The sequence below is a fragment of the Lichenostomus cassidix genome, chromosome 20 (assembly GCF_008360975.1).
Source record: "Lichenostomus cassidix isolate B80296 chromosome 20, HeHo_3.0, whole genome shotgun sequence".
NCBI classification, from domain to species: Eukaryota; Metazoa; Chordata; class Aves; order Passeriformes; family Meliphagidae; genus Lichenostomus; species Lichenostomus cassidix.
The window spans coordinates 10502287-10528930 of NC_139500.1; the positions used below are offsets into that span (position 1 = coordinate 10502287).

General features: G+C 48.8%; 1 protein-coding gene across 1 annotated transcript in view; it reads right to left on the reverse strand.

Moving 5' to 3' along the window:
* The window catches only part of PPP1R16B (protein phosphatase 1 regulatory subunit 16B), a 57621-nt gene extending 44312 nt beyond the window's left edge, over positions 1-13309 (reverse strand). Inside the window, exon 1 of the mRNA XM_085079217.1 lies at positions 13190-13309. The gene's annotated coding sequence lies outside the window, so the exon portion shown is untranslated. The remainder of the gene's footprint in view (positions 1-13189) is intronic.
* Positions 13310-26644: the final 13335 nt, after the last annotated feature.

Below are 26644 nucleotides of genomic sequence, written 5' to 3' on the forward strand. Positions count from 1 at the left end.
CACAAACACTTACAGAAGTCCTTCACTTAAGTGTCATCAACTGATTTCAGTTTTATTCCACTTAAAAAAAAAAAAACCAAAACAAACACAAACCATGGAGGAACAACCCTTGAATGGGACACCTTGGAATGAAAGACTAGAGATCTCTTAAAGCTTTCAAGCAAAGGGGAAATTGAAGGCTCAGATATGAGTAGTGAGCAGCTACTTCTGAAGTGAAGATCATTACTCCCAAGCCCTGGACTGCTCATGGGGAGACACCTGCAGGATTGGGCCTGGATGATTAGGTGAGGTGTCTGCAGCACAAAGTCAAGTCAGTGGCATGAAGAGTGACAGAAATAGCCCTCTCCTCCCCACGCCGAGCTAATCTCTCCACTGGAATTGGAAACCAAGCACGAAAGCCTATAGCAGGGATCTGAGTGCATAAGCAGCCAGCAGAGGAAGTGGTGCCTGATTTATTTATTTCATTAGCATCAACTCCTGCACCATGGCAAGGTGAGGAGTTGCCAAATTCAGCCCTTCTGCTCCCTGCGAGGGCCAGGGCCAAGCTGTGTGCTGCTGTCCCATGAAATGCAAGGTGATCAGCCCCCTGCAGCCCTTCTGCTGAACCCATCCTCTGACAAGGGGCACCAGTGCAGAATTCACAGGCTTCTCCTCTGGCCATCACCCTCAGGATTGTCCCTGCTCATGAGTACAGAGCGGCCAAAGATAGTGCTCTGCACTGGTGTTCCTGTTGCTGGCCAGGATCTTCCCAGGGTCTGGAGGAAGAGCAGAGCAGCTCTTCCTTGCTTGCCCCCTGATGAGGGGAAGAGCTCACTGGAGCCCAAAAGCCCAACAGCACCCACAGCCAGGCAGAAAGGCACTGCAAGGAGGAGGTGACAGCCCCAGGGACTGGCAGGAGCAATCAGGGAAAGGCAGGCAGCAGTTCAACCAGCCCCTGGGGAGGACAAGGAGGGGGCTCAGGAGATGTGCCTTGGGGCTGAGCACACACAAGGATTTGAGCTCCATTCCTTCAGGGAAGTGGGAAACAAGCCCCTCTCCTGTCCCACTGATGGCAGCAGGGAGCCCTGTGCTGGGTCAGGAGCTCTTGGGGTTCGTGTGGTTTAGTGTTTTCATTAGTAGGGCATGCATCAAATCAAGAGGGTCTTTCATGCTAAGACCACCACAATTTCAAACCATTCCTTGCATAACTGCCTCTGTCACTTCCTGCCTTTAGGAAAAACATTGCATGAGAGCACCATCAGTGAGGACACTGCATTGAGCCCCTCCTGGAAAGGACCCAAACCATTACAGCCTCACACACCTTCAACAGGGACTCAGCCACTGGGCCTCCAAATGAAGACACACAGAGAGGGACACCAACAGTGACCACATGGCAAAGAGAGTTCAAACCACAAGAGCTATCCCTGCAAGGAATCACAGCCCCAAAACACTCATTTTCACCTGCAATGGCACAGGACATGGTCTGATTTCCTACAGAGCAGCATCTCCAGCCTCCTGAAGGCTTTCCATTCTTTTTTGAAATTTAAATTTTTACTCCTCTAGTATCACCCTGCCAGATAGGTTGTACCACCTCCCCTGTCTGGATCTCTGGCATAGACTGTGGTACAGGTAGGCACTGACCACCATCTCCTCTGGGACATCAGGGCTGGTGGCAGGGCTGAAATCAGAAACCTGAACAGCCCCAGGCAGCACATCAAACAACAGCTGGACATACACCTCAGCCTTCACAATAATCTGCAACAAACCCTTCTGCAGAGGTCCAGAGCATCCACTGGTGAACAGAGGCACACAGAACAAGCTCAGAGCATCCACTGGTGAACAGAGGCACACAGAACAAGCTCAGAGCATCCACTGGTGAACAGAGGCACACAGAACAAGCTCACTCACATTTCTTTGGGCAGCAAACTCACTGCAAGAGCCACACCACCACCTCAGGATTGTTATTTCTAGTCCCAAGCTCCAGCCACAAGGTGCTGCTGGAACCTTCTCATCCCTCAGTGCTACTCTAAGTGCTCTCTGGCTTTTGCTTCTGGTGGCAAATTCTTCTTGCACACACCGTGTGATCCTCTCTGTGTTGTGCTGTGAGCCCCACAGCACCCACAGGGTAACCACACAGAGGAGTGGAAATGATGGAAATTGTTGCTGCCTGATTTCATTTCACTGGTATCTTAGAAGTAATCAGCTCCTTTCCTCACTCGGGGCTTCTGCAGCACTTTAAGCAGCAGATGCTCAGCACTACCAGAAGAATGGCTCCTCCTGAAGGAATGACAGGGAAAGAGGCAGGAAACAGCACATTAAATATATATATATATATTTCAGCCAGGACCCCTTAGGGAACACAACTCCTACACCTGCCCTGGAGTGCTGGTGGGGAAGACCAGGAACAGAAACCTTCTGGGGGAGAGATCTCATCAGAAATTAGGAGTTTCAGAGAGATTCTTGGCTTTCCCACAGGTTTCTTGTATGCAAAGTAAGTAACCTAATCTGTGCCCCAATTACCTTCTGAAAGTGAAGATACTGTTTTACCATCTGCAGCAAAGGAACTTTCATTGCTGCCTGCTGCAATGGTGGTGAAGGTGCAGCACTGTAAATTATTTTTCTGACTTGATGGAAAGCTCAAAATTTCAAGCTAAATTCTTCTCCAGAGAACTCAAAACATTTTGGTTTGGCTGCTTTATCTCTAGTTCCAGATAATCTCTCTGTCTTCAATGAGCTCCTTCCAAGCAGAGGGAATGAAATGCAAGCAAGAAGAAAAAAGAGAAGGAGCATCTCAAAAAATCTCTTTGGGGCCAACGCTGGTAATAGAAAATTTTAAGTGCCCCTTTCTTTTCTCCTCCCAACTGTTCCACTCCTAACAATACTGGCAGTTGTTTGAGGAAAGTCCCTCAGTATTTTCACCATATATTTCCTGTAAATACTCAACGCAGCACAATATACATTCTTTTTCCTATCAATATTTCAACGTGGGCTTCCTTAAAAGAAAAAAAAAAAAACAAACCAAAACCCCAAACCTCTTGTGGCAGGCAATCCTCCCCCACACTCTCTGCTCTTTCCAGGGGCACCTTGGTGAGGAATAACACAGAGCTGGCAGTGATCCCCAGACAGAAAGGGCTGAAAGCTCAGTCCCAGAGCTCAGCAGACACAGCAGGGAAGGGTTTGAGTCTGACTTACACGATTTAGGGGCAAGCAGAGCATTAAAGCTAAACCAGCTCAGATCTCACTCCCTCCACGTGCCTCCTGTGCAAAGCTGCTCGTGGAGCACAAGGCAGCAGGACCTGGAGGCGTTTTAAAACCCTTCCTCTAAAAGCTCTGCAGAGCAAATGCACCTTTCTGAGTCTGCACCACACAGCACTCTGAGTTACCACTTTTTTTGCATTAAACTGCCCTGGCCTGAGTAAATTTTCAAAGTTCCATGAAGATAGTTTCCCCACTCACTACTAGCTAGGGGTTTCTCCTCCTGTCCCTATTTTTATTCCCCAGCATCCTCTTCGCCATCCAGGCAGCCACACTCCACTCCCACTGGCTCTCCCTCCACATCCATGGGCACAGTGGGCTATTCCAAGTGTAGTTCAGGAACACCTTGGAGCTGCAAAACCTGCCCAGCCCCCTTGCCCTTCCCCAGGGTGAAGCCTTGGGGTTTCCCTCCTGCTTTCAGGTCCATCAGTGAATCAGTAAAAACAGACACCCTGGGCTCTTGGCCATGAACTTCCACAAGGAGAAGGGGGAGAGGGGCATTTCTGCCAGCTTGAACTTGGAAATCTAATGGTGATTTCGAGTCGAGTTAAAAATCAGAAAGTTCAGGGCTCAATTTCAAACTACACCAGAACAAGGCATTCCCTTTTAACCCAGTGCAACAGAGAAACCTCTCGACAGCGTGTAAAGCTGCAGACAGCACACACTAATTGTCGTGATTCCTTTTCTCCCTGAGCTGAGGGCTGTGTGTCTGTAAGCAGCAGCAGAGCTCCCCTGCTCCCCTCTGACTGTGCCCCAGACACAGAAGATGATGCTTGAAGACAAGCAAATTTTATTCCCTCAAGAATCCAGCAGGCACCACTCCCCTCTCCCCTTTGCTCCCCTTAGCAGAGAAGTGTCTGCTAACAGAATTTATCTCTGGCATCAGAAGAGCAGCAGGATCCCTGCCCTCAGGCAAAGAGAGGAGGATCAGAATGGGATTTCTGTGCAAACATGAAGAGAATCCCAACTTGCCTCGCACGAGAGCAGCCCCATCCTCTGAGCCAGGCAGTTAAATATTGAAGGAAAGGCATGCAGCAGCTCCGATTATGTGGAACAAAAATTAATTGAGGGCATAAGTCTCCGATTGGGCTCTCCATTTATTTTTTTCCACACCACATTATATGGGAATGGGGGTTGCAATGCAGACACCTGCAGGGAAAGCAGCCCGACCCATCTGTGACAGTGATATTACCTCGTTTTTATTTGTTTTTCTGGGTACAGCTTCCATTTTTTATCAACCCTGCCACAGACAGATGTGTGGAGGCTTCCAAAACTGCATCTGCCTTCCTGACAATTTTCAGCTACACATTGAAAGATCTATAATTTGGAAAACAACATTTTTTTTCCTCAAAACAGGCTTTAAAATAAGACATGGGAAAAATAAAAAAAAAAAAATGCAAACCCCAAGCTAATTTCCAACAGAATCTCACAAACACCACTGGAAGAGCCCACACCCTTCCCTCAAGATATAAATTAAAGCCCTATTCACGCCCGCAGCCCACTCTTTTTAACAGAAATCCTTCCATTGTTTAAAGCCATTTACACATATTTTGGCCCACGGAAAAAAATAATCCTGGGAGCAGCCCTATTCTGGCACAGCAACAAGCTAGATAAGTGCCTGGATTTTCCATGTGCAGCTCCTAGGCACCTCAAGCCATGCCAGCACGGGATGTGTCAGCGGCAGGGCTCTTGTAGGCTCCCAGCTATTCCCAGGGATCTGCCTTTCCCTGGGAATATCCACCCCAGGTATCCCACCTGCCCCCACACAGATGTGCACCCCCAGGGCTCTGCCTTCTTGCAGGGAGTTACCATCCAGTGGGACTGCATTCCTCTATTTTTAATGATTTTCTGGGATTTTGCCACCAGAAGAAAGCCCTGCCTTGCTCTTCTCTTTCAAAGGCAAAGGTGTGATTCTGCCAGCTTTATGGCACCACGGTGACAAAGCCAGCGATTGGCAGAATTTAAAAGTGTTTGCTACACACCTGACAGGAGGAATATTGATTTTGTGGGAGATTTATGAGAGGATTCTCTTCCCGACCATCTGATCCATCCACTTTAAATAGCAGTTGCATTTAATTATTGCTAACAAAATGCTTTCAACTCTAAAGCTTACAGACATTATCGAGCGTGTCTATAACAATTCCAATAATCCTCAAAAGGTCTTAACCAAACAACACAAAAAGATGCCCTCTGACCCATCCTGCATCCATCAGGGAGTCTGAACAGCTACTCAGGATGGTGTTACCCTCCTGCCTCAGCTCTGCAGGGACTAGCTGGTGTTGGAAAACACAGACAGTAAAGAGGTGAGACTTTGGGGAAAATTAATTATCCACACTACAGTGTGGGATGCTTTGTTCCATGCAGCTCCAACATCTGGATTTGTTGTTTAGGGCACAGCCCTTACACCTTGGTGAACTCCACAATGACTTACTGCATTGCTAAGCCACGCACACGTCACCAAAAAATTCATTCTCTAGTCCCCCCAGACCGTGCAGGTCAAGGTCAGCCAGCAGCACACAAGAAGGGCCCTGAGCTGCTGATCCAACACTTACAGAGTGGGTCATGCCTCCTGCAGCACCCCATAGCTGCTATAGGGTTCCAGGGCAGCCCATCCACAGCACGCCCTAACCAGGGCAATGCAGGCTGCTTTCCCCTCAAGCCTGCAGGAATATTCCAGCAGCATCTTCCACAAAGTGCAACCACAGTACTCGAAGAGGACAAAGGCTCCTTAAGATGCAGATGAGCAGAAAGGCTGCACGGGAAGAGGCTGCTGCTGGCGAGGAAAAGCAGCTCCAGCAGCGCCTCCCACTTCCACCTCTGCCCCAGCCTGCTCCAGAGGAACTCTCCTTATCTCAGATGCAAGCCACGAGATTGAAACCAAGTGTTTTGCTAGCAGAATGCTAACAAAACGTTAGCACAGCTCTGTGCAATGCCAACATGGCCCGTTTCAGTCTGCAGCCAGACTCTGGGAGCAGCTTGCCACTGCCTTGCTTGCGAGGCAGATTTTCTGTTTCTGAAGAACCTTATTTTTAGGCGCAGCTCTCAACCCTCACGTCACCATACATGCCCTACTTTCTGTGTTTTCTGCATCTCCTCTTGGCCACAGTCGGGGTGGTTGTTGGCTTGACTTGCTGCTCTGACAATACAATTGCTCTGACATTCGGGTTAATCAAGCATTTACCAATTATTAGTTTGAAAATAGGATTTTGGATGCTTTAGATTGATTTGACTTAGGAGGATGGAACCAGAATTGCTGGTACAGCTCTCCTCCTCCTCCTCAGCCCAGTTCTTCCTTTGCTTCTGCCATTTCTGGGATTACCACCACAGGAACTCTGCTGCCACAGGCCAAAGAGAATGGAGAAAAACCTTGGAAAACCTCATCCACTCATGAGCCCAAGGGTTAGCCATCCTTCTCTGCTGCCCCAATGTGCAGACACATCTGTCCAAGAGAGACTCTTCCCAAAGATATAAAGATTTAAGGGCCAGAACTCAGCTGGGAAGAATGGTGCTCATAAGGGAGGCTTTCTGGAGGCCTTCCTGGGCAGAGGTGCCAACTCTGCCACTGGCTGTGTACCTCACTTGAATGTTTTTCTGAGGACAGCCATTACTTGCAAGGCAGAAAAATCAGTGTATAAGTCAAATTCAGGTATCAGGGGCACATTAAAGTCCAAAATATGCTCTGATCCTGCAGATGGTGGGTATTGCCCTTCTGCATCCCCTGACAGACCTGCAGCATTGCTCCCACCTGCTGCTTTGGGCATTAAACAAGTCAGCAAACAAAGCCCAGCCAGTACATCACCCACTTCACATAGCAGATGAGCTCTTGCTGGAGACCTCACTAACAAAAAGCCAAGTCCTACACAAATCCTTAAATCTCACCTTAGCACTGCCAAGGAGGGAAGATGAAGGTGTTAGTGGGCACCTCATAGCCAGCACGGGACTCCCACACCTCCTTGGGTCTTTGACCTTTGAGTTGCTGAGTAATCAAGCCATCTTAATTAAAGCCATCAAGTAAAACCGGTGCCTGTGAAATGCTGCCCATCTCCAACATCACCCCACGGAGCCACCTCAAAGCAGTGCCCCAGAGCTGGGGTTTTCCCATACAGATTGTTAGAGATGCCATGGCTCTGCCATAACACCCTATGGAGCAGTTGGGACAAAACTGAGGCAACCAGTCCTGATGAGTGAAGCTGTGCATCTCCAGCCTTCCCTCCCAGGTTGTCCTCTCTCTTACAGAAATACCCAACCTGCCACTCCTGCCCCTGCCAGCTCCAGGGCAGAGCATCAAGACATAGCAGACCCTCACCTACAAAACAGAGGTAAGAGCAAACTCACCAGGAAGTCTCTTGGCACCTCAGGGTGAGAGAAAAGGGGGGAAATTGCTGCCAGCTTGTTTGTGTGCACTTAGGGTGGCATTTCCAACCCTGTAATTGTTGCATAATGAATTTAGCAACGGAGTTCAGGAGCTGTGATTCATTCAGGCCAAGAAAGCATGAGTCAGCCCCCGAAGAATCATGAGATGTTAAAATTACATACATTTAACTGGAGCCTGACAAATCCCGAGGAGCAACGTCTCAGCACAACTCAAACCATCATGAGAATATCCCCACTCCTCCTCCTGACCGACACAGGACCAGAGCAGCACCAAAGCAGAGCCTTTGGCCACTGCAAATAACTTACACCTGCCAGCCCTTCCCAGCCCAGTTTATCAGCCCCAGATCCCTCTGAGCTCACACTGACTCACTGGGAAAGGTGGTGAGTCCTCATCCAGCCTGAGAAAAGCTCTTTTCACTGTGTGTGACCTGCGCAGGAGCTGGATGGGGACAGGGGAGGACAGCAGAGGTGGCAGTGGGAGCTGGCAGCCAAGGTGTTAGAGCAAAGCGCAGAGCTGGGGGTGGGAAAGGAGTGCAGATCCCTGCAAGGGATTGAGCATGAAACAGGGAAGATTCATTACAGAAAATGATGCCTGAGTGAAGGAATGTGTGTGGATGCAGAGAAGACCTCAGCAAAAAGGTGTTTTCCTGGCTCTGTTGGGGATCCTGCTTAAGCCATGCCCTGTATTCTGCACTTTCAGGGCCTGAAGATATGGAAGGAAAGTTATTTTGAAGTGAGATAGGGCGCGAATTCAAAGCAGAGCAACTATTCTGGGTTAACTCCCCAGGTGGCTTCTTATTCTAGAGTGGCAGTACCTTTTACTAGTTTAATTCACTGTAAAAATAGATTAGGCCAGTGGCTCTCATCTGCAAGGCCATGGTAGCTGGCCTGCTGCTTTTAGAGCATCCTTAATTGGAGCCTGGATTTGGGGACATGGGGGCTCCAGGATGCAGATGGGATAGTCTAAATTTGGGAGCATCATGTTAACGTAAAGCAGGAAAGAAACAACTGTCTGCAGGAGGGTCTGCACAGCCACAGGGCTGTCCCTGGAGCAGGTGCACAGGGGCACACCCGGGCAGGGGACAGCCCATGCAGTGCTCTCTGCCCACCACAAACCAAGCAGCATTATGAGACCCACAGCCTGCCCTTTGCACGCGCTCCTTGTAAAGCCATTTTTGTTTGAGGTTCGTTTGAATTTACCATTTATCAAGCTTCCATTTAGCCCCGTTAATCACAGCCTATCAAGCTCTTTCAAATGCAAACACGGAAATGTACCCAGCAGACTGCACTTCTCCCGTTTATCCTTCTCCTGCTGGAAGGCTACAAAAGCAGGAATGCCAACCCACCTGTCTCACGCTTTTCAACCACTTCCCATGGGATGAAATCAGCTGACTATTCTGGAAAAAAACAGACTGATCTCTTTCCCTGCCAGCTAGCAACATTCAAGGAGAGCAAACAATGTGTTGTGCTGGAGAAAGAGCATCCCTGTGAAAGTCAAGGGGAGAGGCAGATGGGCAGCTCCGGCAGCTCCAGGACCTGCAGCAGCACAGGGATGCTGCTCTGGAAGCAGGGACGCTGCTCTGGAAGCAGGGACAGCCAAACCACCTCTGTCAAAGGCTTTGTATTTCCTAGCTGGGCCTCTAGAGCCGCAGATCTCACAGCTCACTTAATCCCCGTCAAACGATACACCATTTGTTTGCTTTGTTTGGGTATTAAGGCTTAGCCTTCCTCGAGCTATTCATTCTTTTTCCTCGGTGCCTACGTGGCTGTTAACCCCAGTGCTGACACGCTTCTGAGCGCTGCGAGGAACAGCTCTGTTCAGGAGAGCCACATCTCTCTGCAGGTGACGTTTGTGAGTTCTGACTCAGTCCCGTGTCAGCAGCTCCCCTGACGAGCCCTTTCCCACTTCGCCGTGAGAGCTGGGCTGTTGCATTCATTCCTCTCACCTCCCAAAGTCTGACAGCTTTTCTGCCACTCATTGCTCAAGCCCAGTGCTGCCCGGCAAAGGGAGAACCACTCTGATTTCAGGGGTGAGATGCAGGTGATTCCCACCCACAGTTACCTGCCCCTGGTGCTGCTCGGCTGTCCAGGCACCCTGTGCTCCACGCTGAGCCTGCAGCCGAGCAGGACCTGCTGTAGGACAGGGCTTTGCCTTAATGACAGCTGGGCTCAGCTTGCTCCTGTGCCACCCTGCACCTCCACCCCAGCCAGCAAAGCACCTGGGCTCTGCTGTCCTTTCAAGAGCATCACCTTCAAAAAAAACAAACCAACAAAAAAAACCCTTAAAAATATAGTATCTCTCTATGTATAAACAAAAACCATGTTGGACAGTAAAGAGTGACAGCTCAGAGCTGTGCATGCCCTGAGCAAGGCTGTGGCAAGCAGCAGAGCTGGCGTGGGGTGGCAGAGCAGCAGAATGGGGCTGTGGAGATGAGAGCACAGGGGAGAGCTCGGGAAGGAGACAGGGAGAGACAAGCAGATTAATAGAAGACGACAGATTTCTAGTAAGATTGCGATAAGCCTCTTGAAACTTCCCTGAAGGATGAGCCAGCTGGCAAGACCATGCTAGGAGGTGGTGTAAGTCGACTAGCAGCCTTGCAGAGAGCTAACACCTGACCCCTTTCACACATCCCAGCTCACTCCCGCAGCTCCTTCAGCAAGGAAAGCTGAACAGGCACACCTGGATGCTTCTGCTCTGGCGCTCACCCGCAATCCCAGCCCTCCCGGCAGGGAAGCCACTGGCCCTGAACTGTTCTGAGCGAGCAGCGAGGTCGGGCTGACCGCAGCACAGCAGAGCTCACTGTCCCGCTCCCCCTGACTGCCCACCCGGCACGTTCCACTGCCCACCCGGGGCTAATCCTGACCCGTGTCCACAGGGCTGGGCCACGGAGCTGCCAGGCATGTCTGGGAAGTGGCACATGGCTCCTGGAAAGGGCTTTGTCAAAGCAAGGATGGGAATGAGAAGGTGATGAGTAGGGACCCTGCATGATGCTTTTGCTTCCTTCCTAAACTGGGCTCTGCTGGGATCCTCCCAGAGCCAAATCCTCCAAAAAGATCACACCCCAGTGAGCAGTTCACCCTCTGAGGAGGAAGAGGAGAGGGCTATCCACAGGGGAAGGCAAGATTGAAGTGTCAATATTTTTATCCTTTAAAGGACATTACCCTCCAAACTTGCTGGAGGTGGAGTGGACACCACGCCCAGGTATGGCTAAAAGGAAAAGATCCCTGTGTCCCCTTTTCCAGTGCCATAACAAAACCCCTTCCCTGTTTGAAACTGGAGGTTTCACCTGGAGCATCTTTTTCAGCATAATGAACAGCAGCAGCCAGTTTATTTTATATAAGGCAAGTTTTTCTTCTTAGGCCAATTAGCTGCTGATATAATTTGCCCACTGAGGTCACTGAATCATCATTTAGCAGTTTCAAAGGAGACGAGATGAACTGCAGGCCAATTTCCCCCCTCCAGCTCAATGAGTGATTCAAAATGCAGTTAATGATAGTGGCTCATAAGTATCTGGCAGAGGATTTGAGAGAGCAATTTATTGCCCAAAAAGAGGCTGATCTCTTCCAGCCAGAGCAGCTCAGCTGGTGAAGATGTAGGATCTGATTTTGCCATCTTGCTTTACAGTTGTTAGATTCTCAAGAGCTGCTGAACTTGAGTCAGACACAGGTAAAAGGAAGAAGGAGAAGCAGACCCAAAATCAGGTTAAGGAAGGTTGCAGTTAAAACCCAGTTTGTCACTAGTGGGCAAGAGACCTTTTAAAGGATGAGGAAAATAAAGGAGTAACAACCAACAAGACTTTCAGCACAAATCCTGCATTTTTGTGAGTTTATATAAGATAAAAATGAGACACCCCCTCATCCACAAAAGCTTCATTATTTGTCAACCTCAGGCTCCACAACCAGTAAACACTGGTTGATGTTTTTCTTCTTGCTGGATGAAATGTGCCTAGAGGCAACAGGCATTTTATAAATTATTAAACCAAGGGAAAATAAGGTTCCAACAAAGTGACTGCAGAAGTGATGCAGAAGCACCAAGGAGCTGGTACAATTGGTACCAGCACAGTTACACAGGGTCATTTTTCCTGCAACAACTGACTCAACAACAAGACATTGTTAGAAATGCACATCCTGCACACGTGGTCTTGATGGCAAAAAGAAGATGTGATATCTCAGCATCTCATCGCATCCATCACATATATCTGAAGTTCAGCACTTTAAACCTTATTTTTCTTATGAAATAGTCACTTATGTTTTCTAGTCAGAGGGAAAATAAGCTTTTTTTTAAAAATTCCAACCTCATGAGAGATCTCAGGACAGGAAGCAAAAGCCCGTGAAAATAATGTAATAAGAGTATTTTAACATCATCTGCTGGTTTTGATCCAACCCATAATGTAGAGATTAAACAAGGAAGGAAAAACCATAAATTAAAAAGTATTCTTCACATTCAGGACTTAACACATTACACCTTTCACAACACACACACAATCCACCTGCAGACTAAGTTCCGTTCCAGCCAGAAAAAACCCTTCTGCTTTCTGCCATAACAGCTCTTGGCCCTTCCATCTGTGAAAAAGCACTTAGCAGTAATGGCAGGGCTCAGGACACAGGGTCAAGGAAGGCTGGGTCAAGGTGAGAGCTAGGGCAGCCCAGGCAGCCGCTGCTCCCGAGGTTCCCTAAGCGTTTGTTAGGGAACAGGAGGGCTCAGAGATGGGTTTGGGGTTTTTCCCCAGGTTTGTGAACCTTCTCCTTCCCCTGACAATCTGTGAAAAGCCACTTTTGCTGCTACTACTCTACTGCAGCTTGAAGCATCTTCCTCCTCCTCCTCGAGCAGTTCTCAGAATCCAAGAAAGATCTTTTCACGATAAGCAAGCGGAGATAAACATGAATTTGTTGGCTTGTCAGAGTCAACCAAAAGCATCTCTACCGCCACTGACACCTCAGGCCCTGGAGCTGGAGAGGGAGCTGGAGTTGAGACTGAAGTTCCCCGGTCTGCCAGCACCTGAAGGAGACTAGAGTGTCCCCAGGAAAGCCCTTCGCCTCCCGCACAGACCAGCGCTGGCAATCCCCATGCCATGTCGGCAATTACCGCTCCCTCTATTCGTGCTACCTCGAGGAAATTTCTTCCACACCCCATTCGCGCCAGAAGGGAGAGGAATTCTCTATGAACCAAGCAAAACCCACCCCCGAGCAGCCCAAAACATGCACAGCGCTGTGGCTCTCGCTCGGTGCCCCACGGTACCAATGGCACTTCAACACGCGCGACAAGAGCTCCACGGGCTCGGGAGGGGGAACCGCGTCCTGAGCCATATGCCACGGTGAGGCAGCGGGGCTGAGCCTCTGCCGGGCTGCCCGGGGAGGGCAGCGGCTCCCGCAGCGCCGGGAGTTCCCCGAACTCCGCGGTGAGCGCGGCGGGGACCGCGACCGCACCCGCCCCGCGGCACGGCACGGCACGGCACGGCACGGCACGGCACGGCACGGCACGAGCGCAGCATCCCCCGGACCGACCGAACCGAGCCGGACCAGCCCCAGCCCCAGCCCCAGCCCGCTGCTCGCCCCCGCCCGGCCCCAGCCCCGCACTCACCGCGCTGCTCGGCGCAGCGGGCCCGGCTGGGCGCTCCGCAGCAGCCGCAGGCTCCGGGAGGCAGCAGCAGGCAGCGGCGCCGCTCAGCCCCGCTCCCCGCCCGCCTCCGGCCCCGGCTGCGGCCGCAGCTCCGCCCCGAGGAGGGGCCCGGGCCGGGGGCGGGCGGGGAGCGGCTCCCGCCCCGCAGGTGAAGGCGCGGAGCATCCCCGGGGATGCTGCGTGCGGAGAGGGCTCGTCCGCAAGGGGCGGGAGGGGCTGGGAGGGGTAATTCAGATAAATAAACAGTTAATTTTTTTTAAAGTCTCCGAATTTCGGTGTAAGGTCTCACCCCTGCCCGGTTACCTGTGGGTAAGATTCACCCCGACTTCTGTCCAGACACAAGGTGAGGGATGCTGCTGCCCCCGCTGAGCCTTGAAGGCGGATAGGTGGTTTGGAAACGGTTTTGCCAGGGGTTTTGGCATAAATATCTGAGCCCGGCAGCAGGTTCCTATTTGCCACAGAGTGATTCGGTGCTATGGGGTCCCAGAGAATTTTTCAGGAGGAACCAAAATCCACCCTCAATGCAATGTAACATCAAATCCGGCTTTTAAACACAGTGACTGATACCAAAAACAAACGCCACTCCTGAAGAGTGTCTTATGCCAATTTTATAGGCTGATAAGAGCCTTTGCCAGGAGTCAAACCAGTCACCAGGGCTGGGAGAGAAGCCAAGAAGCCTCCTGGGCTAGGAGTGGCACTGGGGAGCCCAGAGAAGATTCCTCATGCTGTTGTCAGATATTGTGTCTGGGATCAGTTGCCTTTTCCAGGCTGAAATGGGTTTCAGAAGGTTTGGAGGATTAATCACCATGGACTCAGTTTCTCCTTGGGAAAAGCCTCCCCCCAGACTGAGCAGATCCATGGGGAGCAGCTCTGACGCTGAGCTGTGGGGTTTCACTGAAACCCTTCTAGCTCAGCAGAGGCCCTTAGGTTGGAAATGTGTCACTCCTATAAACAGGACAAGTGTTCACAGGTAATAAACCTGGATTTTTGCAATTGCACAGGAGTGTGAGAGACCATGCTCAGGCTGAAGGTCTGATTGAGGTGAAAATTTACTCTGACATGTGATTGACAGCTCTGTCCAGAATTCACTCATTACTACTGCAGCATGGCAGAACCACATTTTAAGAGTCACCAAGTGACCCACAAAGGCATGGCTTCAATATAAAACTTGTCTTATGGCTGCCTTTGTATATGCAAAAATCTGGGAAAAAAAAAAGGTTAACAGAAGAAAATAGTTCCATCTTCTCCTCCTCACTGGATCCACAGAGATATAGGTGCAGGATGCATGGAATGGGAAAAGCTTTAGCCAAGTTAGAGGCTAATTACAGCTCTGGGACTAGACTTAGATCACCAGCCAGGACCTTGGCAACCCTGGGCTGCACAGGGTGGAGGCAGCTTTCCAGAGCCTGAGTCTGGCAGCAGGAGCCTTAGCCCAGGGCCCTGGAGAGCTCAGCAACTTTGCATCAGTCTCTGAAGTCCATAATTCAGTTGTCTGTTTATTGAAATGGTGTTGTAAGCACAGCTGCTTTCTGAGGCTCGTATGGAAATGAGGGGGAGTCACATAAACACCCTGGCTCTGTGCCAGACCGGTGAGTCAGCGTGAAGAGATGAAATGCAGCTACAGGACAAAAAAAAACCCTAAAATATTCCCAAAAAATCTTTCCCCCCTTTTTTTCTGTTCAAATTTGGGTATCAGCATTGTGATTGGGAAGACAAGGACAGCTACAACCTCAGCAGGCTCTCGCTGTGCCCAGGGCCTGGGATTGGAGAAGGTGGAGACCTTCAGGGCAGAGGGAGGGCTGAGCTCATCTCAGAGCCTGCAGGCATCTGCATCATCCTCGTTTTTGCTGGCAAATCAGAGCCTTTGCTTCGGTTGCCAATACCAAGATTTGGAGCTAGAAGAGAAATACATTTGTTCTCTAATACAGTCAATATTCACTGCATCAAGTTTTCTTTTTTTTTTCTTCTCCGGTACAAATAAAATTTTGCAGAGACCTAGGTTAAGAAAAAAAGACAAATCAAAGGTGAACTTTCATAAAAAGCACGACTAAAGCATCCAGCATTTTCAAAGACCCAGTTCCTAGATTCCCCTTCCTCATCCAGCATTCAATCCAATTTCACAGGTAGTTTTGGTCCCTTAAATTTCTTTCTTTAGGAAACCCACTATTTGCTGGAAAGATTTCACCCAGGCCTAAGAAGGGGGTTTTTCTCTCGTGCTTTTATAATACCTAAGTTACTCAGCGGTCAGACGAGCCTTGTGGATTAAACAAACAGGTAAAAATCTGCAGTGGCTGAAGGACACTGAGCAGTCCCCTGGCTTGGATGCACAGAAGGAGCTGCTGGGAGTTTAAAGTGAAGAAGTGACAGCAAAACTCCTGCCCTGCTTCTGCAGGCATGCAGGGCACGTGTGCTCATGGTTGCTGCTTTGCCATGCAGCGCTGCTGTCAGCTTGTCAAACTCACAGCTCAGTGTAGGTGGGCTGCACCTGACTGGGGACTGAAGGTGCTGCTGTGTTTCCCTCTCCCCTCTTCAATCTGAGCCTCCAAACCCTGCAGTTTCAATGTCCTGGCAAAGTTTTCCTTTCATGATGTTTCAAGGTCTCCTGGTGTACTTTATTCCAGCGCAGAGCTGCTGTCTGACAGAGCAGACCATGTCCTCACTTCAACCTGCTGCAAAGGAGCAAGAGGCTCTGCAGAGCAGAGGAGTGTGTCCTCTCTGTGCCTGCACAGCCAAACACCTCTGGGAATGCCATGGGCAGAGGCTGGCAGCACAGGGAGGGCTGGGGAGGAGAGAAGAGTCATGAGACAGCAAATGAGGGCTGAAGCTGGTCACAGTTGGTGGGCATGGCTGGTCTGAGCACCAGGGCTTGCCCAGGGCAGGAGGTGAGGCCAGCTGGGCAAGGGAGGCACAGAAAGCACTGGGAGGATGGTGGGAAGGAAAGTGGGTAAGGTGGAGATGGGGAAACAGAAGGGAAGGAGCAAAGTTGCAGGTGAAGGCAGGTTTTGGGCAGAGATAGTGGGAGGAAATGAGTGGTGCAGCAAAAGGGGAACTGTGGGGTGGTGGGAGGGGAGGAGTGATTCAGCTGTGGGGTGTGGGCTCTCCAGAAGGCAACAGCAAGGGACAAGAAAAGGAAATGATGCTCAGACCAGGGGGCTGCCAGTGGGGAAATGCTATAGTAGAGAAAGATACACGAGTGAGAAACTGGCATTGGTTATTCTCTGTAAAACCAATAAACAAACAGCAGATTCAAGGGCTTGGGAAGTGCTGATTTCATGGGAAGCCTCTCAAATGTCTTAGACATGAAATAACCAGGGTCTGACTTTAAAAGGAAAATTAGAGGAAGGAAATCAGTAAGAGAAGAGAGGACATCAAGGGAAATCTGAAAGTAGCAGCAAAATTGTGGGTCTAAAAGAGACAGAGGAGTAGAAGCAGGATATTCATGCTGATTTCAGTAGAAGGATATCAAAGATTAGCTGAAGGATAAACCAGGATGCAAAAAGAGGGTGCACAGATCTGGTACAGCTGAATTAAAAAGTGCTGCAGCAAGAAAAGCCAAAAGTAACTGATTTTTCGTGCTCCAGCATCAAATCAGTAAAAAACCTTGCAAAGGCTGGCAGGAGGGGCTGTGACCTTGAGCACGTCACTTCACCTGTACCAGGAAAACCCACACCAAACTGGGCAGGAAACTGGCACAGGGACTTCCCAACAGTCCAACGAGCTCTCCAAGTGTATCCTCACCACTGCAGAAAAATTAACACTTGGGATGGTGCCAGTGGCAATTTGCACCTTGTAAATAGACCAAAAGAAGAAAAAAGATTAATTGATCAATCCCCAATATTTGTACAACACACCCTTATCACTGGCTGCCACTCACTCCTCCTCTTCTAAGCCACAAAGGCCAACTCCCTGCAGGCAGAACATTCAGTCCCAGCCCCAGAACTCACCCACAGCAATGAAAGCTGCACTGTTGCCATCCAGGACTTTCCCAGCAGAGCCACCTGCAGACCCAAGAGCCAGGAGCAGGTCTGGAGAGGAAACCTCTCTAAAGGCACAAAGAGCCAGGACCAGGCTGACCTGTGAAGGATTTCAAGCCTTGACAGGAGAGAAATATTACAGGCTGGTGGGCAAAGATCCATGGCTTGTGAGGTTACAAGTCAAAATCCCTGTGGTTAGGAGCTGGCTGCTTGCCCAGGGTGAAACTCTATCCTGGTTATTAGCAGCCTGCTCCTCCTCATCCTCGGGCTGAAGGATGGGCACTGCCTGCCCCACCTTGTCAGGGGTGCCTGGACCAAGAGCCAGCCCCCTGTGCCAGGTGAGCACTGCCATGGGGTCACTTGAGTGCCTGGCATGAAATCCTGTGGGGTTTACCTTGAGGGGGTTGCTCTGGAGGTGGTTTCCTCCCCCCAGCTCTGCAGTGACAAGCAGAAATGGCACTGCAGCGGAGCACAGTCCTCCAGAGCAGCAGCAGACATGCAGGAACAGTGGCTTTAATCCCACAACTAATCCCTACCTCTTTTCTAGTACCTCAAGTCCCTGCTGTGGCCTCCTTCCTGCTGCAGGAGAGCAAAGCAACACGTGGGGTGGATGCCATCTCCAGAAATTCCTGGGGAAGACCCCACAGACAGCCCAGCATCTCTTTCTGCCCACAGTTTGGGAGCTGAAAACCTTTTCCACTACTGTAGCTCATTTCTTTGCTCCCACTCTCACAAGGCAGTTTCATACCTGTTACTTACCTTCTTCACAGCAGTTTGGGGAGATTAATCCCAAAGATCATCTCAAGGTGCAAACTTTGCACCTGGCTGGAAATTTTGAAGGTCAGCAGTGAGCTGGTTGATGTTTATGTTTGTGTCTGTGAGGAGCTTTGAGAGCAAGAAGGTTTGAGGGCCAGATACAACTTACAGACCAAACCAGAAGAGCACAACACTGCTGGGTGCTCAGCTCACTGCACTGTCACTATAGCAATAAATGCTGTCTCAGGGAGTTTAAAAGTCACAGCTACTCATGAGGAGGAGAACCTCAAAAAACAGTCTCCAAAAAGAGTGAATCAGAAGCAATGGCCTCTGGCTACCTGAAATCAGGCATTTCTGAATAGCTCTGGAGTCAGTGATGAAGGCTTTTAGGAAGAAAAGGTCACACGAGGCAAAGCAGGATGGTCCTAAAACATCTCAGCACTGGGCTGCTGAAGGATGGTTTAGCAGTTAGATAAGATAATTCTATTTTATTTGCAACTATCACTCCTGATAGCATCCTTGAATTTCATAGTTTCTGGCCTGGAAAAAACCACCCAGCCCATAATTCACTTGTGGAACAGGGATGGGACTTCACCTGGAGCTCAAAAAGCTGATGGAAATTTGGAAAAAAATTGCCATATTTTTGGACAATATTGCCAGAGTCTGGGAACTGTGCCCAGAGAAAGCAGAGACTGACACAGAAACCCAGAGCAGAGCTGTGCTATCAGGTTTGGTACATCAGCCAAATGGGGTCTGCAGCACCCTCAGAAACACCTGCAGCAACACACATTTCTCTAACCTCTGCTTTTTTAAATTTATTAAAAATAGTCCCAGCACAACAACATACCCCTTGATCACAGGAACACAGCAGTGAGAAGTGTAGTGCTAAATACAAAGGGCAACACTGGTTTTGAAAGCAAATGTCACTTTTACAGAGGACTGTGGTTTAGAGGGAAGCTCAGGGCACTACCACAGGAAAACCATGGCATTTTCTACTCAACTCTCACACACTGGTCCCATTAAAGGGCCTTCCATCTTCTATTAGGCAGCCATTGATTGGAATTAATTAAAATATCTCCTGTGCACTGGACTTGAAACTCATCAGTGTTTTGTCATCATCTGTGAGCTTTCTCCCCAGTTTAAGCAAATATTGTCCAATAATCTGGTTTGCAGTAAGCACACAGAACATTTAGCCACAGAATACCCTGTGGCATTCAGGTATTTGACAAGCTGAAGGGTTTCAGGGTGTGCCTGGCACTTCTGTTTAGATATACAACTGTGCAATGTGTTTTCTAATCCAATCTCAGAGAGAAACTTGGCCTCAGAACCCTTTGGAACAGAAACACTGCAAGCACATTTCTGGAATCATAACCCCAAGCCTTTGGCTTGTTCTGGCACTTAACCCTCGAGATGAACCAGCCATGCTGTGCCTTTGCAGTCCCCTGGTTCTGCTGTCTGAGGAGCTTCATCTTCCAGTTTTCAGGTGGGTTTATTCCCAGGATTTCTCTCCAAGCATTCCCATGGCTCTGGAGCTTCACTCAGGTCCTGCTTCACTCCCAGGAGTGACCACACCTTGTCCCCTGGACCAGCACCCCAGAGTGAGCCAAAAAATGGGTTTTGTCCTCCCATCAGAGAGCTGTCCCTGGCTGGGCCAACTTCAGAGCTGCCCCGAGTTCAGCAGGAGCTGACCATCTGTGAAGGCAAGGAGCTCAAGGAGACTGTGAATGCTGGAGCTGCTGTGAGCCTGGGCAGTGCTGCCCCACTGGGAAATGATCCTGGCAGCCCATGCATCTTTAATGATGCTCTCTGCACACAACACACTTGATAGCTGAAGGCATAAAAGCCTCAGCAGGAGTGTCAGGAGCGTTTGTCCATCTTTCAGAGCCAGATCTAGTTTCTACACTCGATGAAAGTCCCCCTGTTAGTTTTAGCAGGGCCTGAGGAAGGAAAGCTGCAGCTTGGACTTGCAGCTGGGAGAGTCAGGGGTGATTTACAGGGATTTAAACACAGATATTCCATGCTTAGGACTTTCTCCTCCATAAGGATGGCTTTACTGCTCAGCTGCCCTGACAGGGATGATGCTGTGCAAACACAAGGCTCTGCTGCAGCAGCATTCAAATAACCTGAGCTATGTTTCCAGAGCCCAGCCTCTCACACATGCACAGTGTTTCCAAAAGAGAAACATTTCCATTCTGTTCCAGAGAATGCCTTTGCTCTTTAAATCCATAAATTCTCATTTAAATAATCAGCATTTAAAAACAGTGAGAATGAGAGCTAAGCAACACCAAAAGACACATCAGGAGGCAGCAGAAACTCAGTCCTTTATGAAAGTTCCCTGACATTAGAAATACAGACTCAAGGTTAAGGTATCCAGCCTTAATTGAATATTCAGTATTACACAACGCACACAGCACTAAAAGCAACATCAGAATTCTTTTCTTCCCCCTGAGGCTATTGAGACCTGGTTTAATGATGTATCAAGACAACCTTACAGGGCAGAACACAGAACAAACCCCATTCCCTGGTTATGGGAACACACAAGTCACTCCTGCCCCAAACTTGGGTTTTATTTTGCAACCCCCCAGATTTCCCCACTTTTAACAAAGCAGACAAATGTTTTTTTCCCTTCCTCTGTGCTTTCAGCAGTTCATTTGGGCATGGCTCTGCATCTATTGCAGGTCAAGATGTTTCTAATTGCTTTCACATGTGTTCCAGTTAAGTTCACTCTTGTTACAGAACAAATTAAAGACCATTTTTCCCAATGACCAGGAAAAAAAAAATCAATACAACAACTGCAACAAGAAAAGTGATGTTGACAACATACACTGTCCTATAGTATTTAAAATGAGGGAAAAGGGATTGTTTCTAATCAATTTTAATTGGAAGTTTCCTGCTCTGATACTCTGAGTGCTTATTCAAAATCTGGTTCACAGTTGTACCACCTAGTCTGATCATGGCTATTACTGTCCCACAAGACTTTGTGTGGTATTTTTTTGACACAGGGATGAACTTCCAGAAAAAATAAATACAAAGAAAAAAACCAAAAGGGAACAAAGAGCAAGATGATGGTTGATTCACAGATGAGTTTTGCTCACATACTTCTCTATTTCTTAAGAAATAAACCTGTTAATTTCTAGTTCCAATTATAAGATTTGGTGCCTGACCAGGCAGAGTGCAGAGGAGTCACTTCAAATCCCTATCAATGCCCCACATCTCCTTCAATTGATGCTGTTTGTTTAACAATAACCACGTTTAACCACGCAGTCATTCAGCTCTTCTAAAGGTGCCTGGATGGATAAAAACCTCACTGCACTGGGGATGGAGTTATCAAAAAGGACTCATTGCCACTCACATTACACAAACAATATGTCTTGCAGTCTGAAAGCATTAGAGGTGTTGTCTCAGTAGTGAGGACAAGCACAGAGCTACAACACTGCTTGAATTCCCAGGGAAATACAAGTGGAGAAAGGAAGATTGAATCCTAGAAATGTAAAAGGACACTAGGTGAAGTTATTGCAAAGCACACAAGACACTTCTAAATGTTGGCAACTGCTTAGCATTAATTGTGTTTTTTTAATTCCACCCACAGGTGAAGGAATAAAGCCCTGATGTTCAAAATAAGCCCTTCTGAAGGCTCAGCAGAATTAATGGGGTAATGACTCAGTGCTGGTTAGCAGCAGAACTCCAGCTGGGTCCTGGGGGCACTGAGCAGACCCCAGAGGGACAGGGGCAGCTCACAGCTCACCTGCCTGCCCCAGTGCTCTGCAAGCATAACCCCACTCATTTTCCACGGGTTTTGGGGAAGGATTGTTCTGGAGGAGAAGACAAAAAAAAAGGAAAAAAGGATTTTTGATGGTGAATCTGAGTAGTCTTAATTTCTTCAGGAGTTACAGTATTTTTATACTCATGAGAGATACAATTCTGCAGGTTAGAATGCAGGGAGAGTTTGGAATGTCCTCCTCTGTGGCTGGCTTACAACAGGCTGGAGATGGACAAGCTCTTCCTTGGTTTGAGAAGATGTTTGGCATCTATGCTAAGTAATTCCCAAGGCACTGGCAGTGGTTAAAGTGGGAGACTCCTGCTCTGCCTGGGGCCAGCAGACCTCTGCATCCATCATCTTGGGAGGAAGGCTCTCAAAACAGCCACTAGAGCCTTAAGGTGTGGGATTAAACTACCCATCCTTTCCTCATGATCCCCTACTCAGCACTTCAGGACACTAAATATCATGTAACACTAAATGCTATGGCTAAGCTTCTTTGGTAAGATCTTAAATTTTCTTGGTAATGGTATTGTAGAAGCATATTGGACATAAGGCATCAGCAAAGTAACCAGAAACACAGATTTATGTCTATTAAGTCTCACAGCTGCAGTGAGCATTCACAGTAAAAATTATTTTCTTGGCTGTGCCTTAAATCACACTCTAAGAGGTAATTTTAATACCAGGTCTAGAGCAGCCTGATGGTAAAATATCAGTACTTTGTATCAAGGAGATATTCCTATCCCTGACCATGAAACAGTGGAAAAAATAATCTAAATCTGAAATACAGTAGGAAAAAGAAAGGTTTCCAAAAGCAATGAATATTGGTTTAAGTCTGCTCCCACAGATATCAACATAAGCCTTGCCTTGTTATCAGGCTGGGCACTTACAAATCACCTCACAATGCCTGAAATACCAATTCTGCTGAGCAAGGGGCAAAACCTTGCCTTTTCCTCTGGGTGGTAAGCTTTAAGTCCTCAGTCAGGTGTGTGTATCTACATAAACATAGATATCCCATGGAGTATAAGTGAAGTTTCAGGTCTGACTTCTTAAAAAAAAAAAAAAACAGTTTGCAGCTCTCATGAACACACAGTTATTGAGGCTCACTTTGGAGACCAGGCATTGGCACACCTCCTGGTCTGCAGCATCATCCCCCAGTCCATGGAAAAGCCCTGGGAGCTGCCTGGCAGAGCCCAGCTGGAGGTGGGAGATGTTGCAGTGCCCTCCTGGGAGCACAGGGACCACAGGGCTGAGTGCACCACTGTCAATTCACACATGGAGGGAGCGATGGGCAGAGAAAAATCCTCTCCTGCTTCCTTCTGCTAATTCATGCAGGCAGCTCCTTTCATTCCTTAAGACAAGAATTAACAGAGTTAATGGGTTGCTATAAATTCCTTGTTACTGGAAAGCTGATGCTTTCACTGCCTCTGCTCAGCACAGGCACACAGCAGCACTGGAAGGGACAAGCTGGTGTGATTTGCTTGGGCTCTCCATGGCCTGGGGGACACCCAATTTAGAGATCACCAAGAGCTCTTAAATGACCTCTGGACAGGCATGAGCCCTTCCCCTGCCCAGAGGGGCTGCAGGAACAGCCAGAAATCCGAGATGAAGTCTCACTGGAGGTGTGTACCTGGCTGGCCCCATTTGTCCCTCATTTGTCCTCTGACCACCTCTCCCAGTGCTATTGGACTCCTCCATTTGCTGGGGATTTAAAAACCACCCAAAGCACTGCTGTTCAGGTTCCCAGGGCTCTGGCACTGCACACATGATGAACCCTCAGCAGCATTAACCTCTCCAGAACTCAGCCAACATCCCTCAGCTGTTCTGCACTGAGGGAATCATTCATTTCCCCTCCAAGTCCAACCAGCTGATGCCTTCCACAGTGTGCCAAGGGAGCCATCAACAGGAATCTCACCAAAACCACCCAGGGTCAGACACATCAGCACCAACAGAGCAGCACAAGCAGAAGAATGACTCAAATAATTAGTGTCCTCTGCAGCATCCCCCTTTCACCACCCAGGTGACAGTCCCATCCCTTCAGCAGTGGCTCTGCCCTGCCAGTTTGCTCAGCGAGTCCCCAGCAAAGCTGCTAGCACCATGAAGAGCTGCTGGCACACCTGGCTGAACTTGCTCAGCCTGAATCCTTCCCTTCAGCCCAGCCTGAGCACAGCCACACCAGCACTGGGGACAGGATCCTGACTTCTGGCACTGATCCTGGCAGAAACAGGCACTGCTTTCATCACTGCTGCCAAAGGTGTTGCAAGAGATTTTGCATCTCTGCAGAGCCATCAGGTGTTGTCCACACTGTGACAATTGGGTTTTTCCTTTCTGTCTTCGTGCCCTTAATCCCCCCCAGTGCCCAGCCTGGCCATGCACAGCTATGGCAGCAGTGTGGGAAGGGTTCTGGCAGAGACAGTCCACAGCCCCAGGAGCAGGAGAAGCAAAGCATAATCCATGCTACAGATTATTTTCAGCCAGTAGAGAAATGGGGAAACAGTTCTGATGCTGGTGACCCCTGGTGAGATGTTTCCCCTCTCTTCTTTGAGGGGCTGCAGTAGGAATTGCTATCTCAGAGCCATCATTAAGCCTCTCTTAATTCAAGATTTAGGAGAACATTAGCTTAGACATATCTACAGCTTTCTTCCCTGTTCACTGGGTGAAAATACATTTCTTTTACCCAGAGTGAACCTCCTTTAAGCAGAGCAAAGGAGGTCTGTGGCCACTGCAGGGTTTCTGCAGGGAGCTCTCCTCAGCAGGAGACAGAGGCCAGAGACAGCTGTCCTACAAAGCAGCATTCCAGTCCCATTCCCAGCTCCCACCCATCCCACAAAGCTCAAGCCAAGCAGGGGGCTGAGCCAGGGGTCTAACAGGACTTGCAGGACTCCTTGGGAACACCTAAGGTGGGATATCACTGGGGTTACACCACTACAGAAGGAAAAGCAACAGGTCCCAGAGCCCCAGTACCTGTTTTGGAGGAAGCAGCACCTATTTGCCTCCTCTCCAACAGCAGCCATCAATGAAAACCAACAGACCCAAAATTTCTGAAATCACACAGCTGAGAATCAAACCCCTGTGAGACAAAACTGATTCCCAGCTGGACATCCTCCATACTCCTTATCCCCATCCCTCTGAGCTCATCTCCTGCCTGCCCACCCTTCACCCACTCACTAAGCCCACCACCAAGCACTTAAATGCACCCACCAGCACAGCACAGGCACAGCTGGGCAGGATCCCTTTTATTCTGCAAGGATTAGAAATGCTCCAACCAAATGTGCCATGTAATTACTGCAGTAATGTATAAAGCAGAGTGGAGGTGGTGAATAGTTCATGGTGCCTTATTTAGTGGCAGGTGATTAGTTAAGTTACAGGGTTGGGGTTTTTTTTCTTTCTCTCTTAATCTTTCTCTCTTCTGTGAAAAATTCAATTTGCCTCCAGGCAGCATTGAGAGCTGATAGTGACCTAATCCCTCAGCAGCCCTGACCTGCTGCAAATTCCCACCTCTATCACAAAACCACATTCCTCTCCCTGACAATACAATGGCCCCTGGATCCTTTTACCTTCAGACCCTGCTTAAAATGTGGGCTGCAAAACACATTATATAATTGTGAATCAAAAGTCAAATCTGAGCCAGCAGGTGAAAATGTGTTTGGCTTGTTCTGCAAGCTTAAAAAAGCAGCTTCAAATATTTTCTATGGTTCTTTCTTTGAAGGCTTCAAGTTTTTCCTTCTCTTCTTTTCCCTATTATGGTCTTAACCTTTCTGTTCAGCAAACATTAATTCTCTTCTGTCTTGCTAGTGTTCAAGTTGACTTCTCTGTTGATCGCTATTCCTTCCTTCCCTATGCAACTTATTGACCATTATCACTAATAACATCACCAGAAATCTGGGAGGGATATTTAATATCAAAGGACTCCTGGGGAACGGCTCAGGGAGGAACTGCAGGCAGAAATAAGCACTTATTTCTTCGTTCAGCCCTGCATGAACAGTGAGCTTGACACACACTCTCCTCCCTCTACATTCAGAAGTTTAAGCAAATAATTTGAAGGTTGTATTCTCGAGCACAGGGATGTTTCAACACCCTCTCGACACTCAGCTGTACTCCTGAAACACAAGGGTAATAGTGGTCTTGGACATGTGGGTGTCAGCATGCAGCCATGCAGAAGGAAAAAACACAAATGTATTTTTGTCGCACCAAAAATTTGGGATGTGAGGTGAACAGCGATGTGCGAACAAGGCTGTGGCACATCGCAGCAGGGTGTGGATAAAGCATATTCCAGCTGCATCATTCTGCTCCTGCTGAAGTCATTAGTGCTGGATTTCCACCAGGAGAAGATAAATGCTCCCAGGCTCAAGGACTTGATGGCAGAGTGTGCTGTATGGAAGATAAAGGGCTGAGGTGTCATTGCTGGGATGGTGATCCCTGTGGGACTCACCAGGGCATTACAGAGGCAGCCAGCAGTGCCTGCTGCAGGTGCTGCTTCATGGCAGGGCAGCTGGCATGGGGCACCAAACCCTGCTTTGGACAGGAGTAAATCATAAAGGTACACCAGGACACCTTTCCAGAGCATCCCCCACACCTGTGAGGATGTGCAGGAATTAGAGCTGGGAGAAAATCACACAGACATGGAATGGTTTGGGTGAGAAGGGTCCTTAAAACTCATCTCATTCCAATCCCCTGCCATGGCAGGGACACCTCCCACTATCCCAGATTGCTCCAAGCCTTTCCAACCTGGCCTTGGACACTCCCAGGGATAAAGCAGCCACAGCTTCTCTGGGCAACCTGTGTCAGGGCTTCACTGCCCTCAGAGGAAGGAATTTATTCCTTATATTTAATCCAAATCTACCTGCTTTCAATGTAAAATGTCTGTGAAGGCTTGCAGGTTTTTTATAAGTCCCTCTGGAAAGAGTCACTGAGGGGCTGGGTGTGACA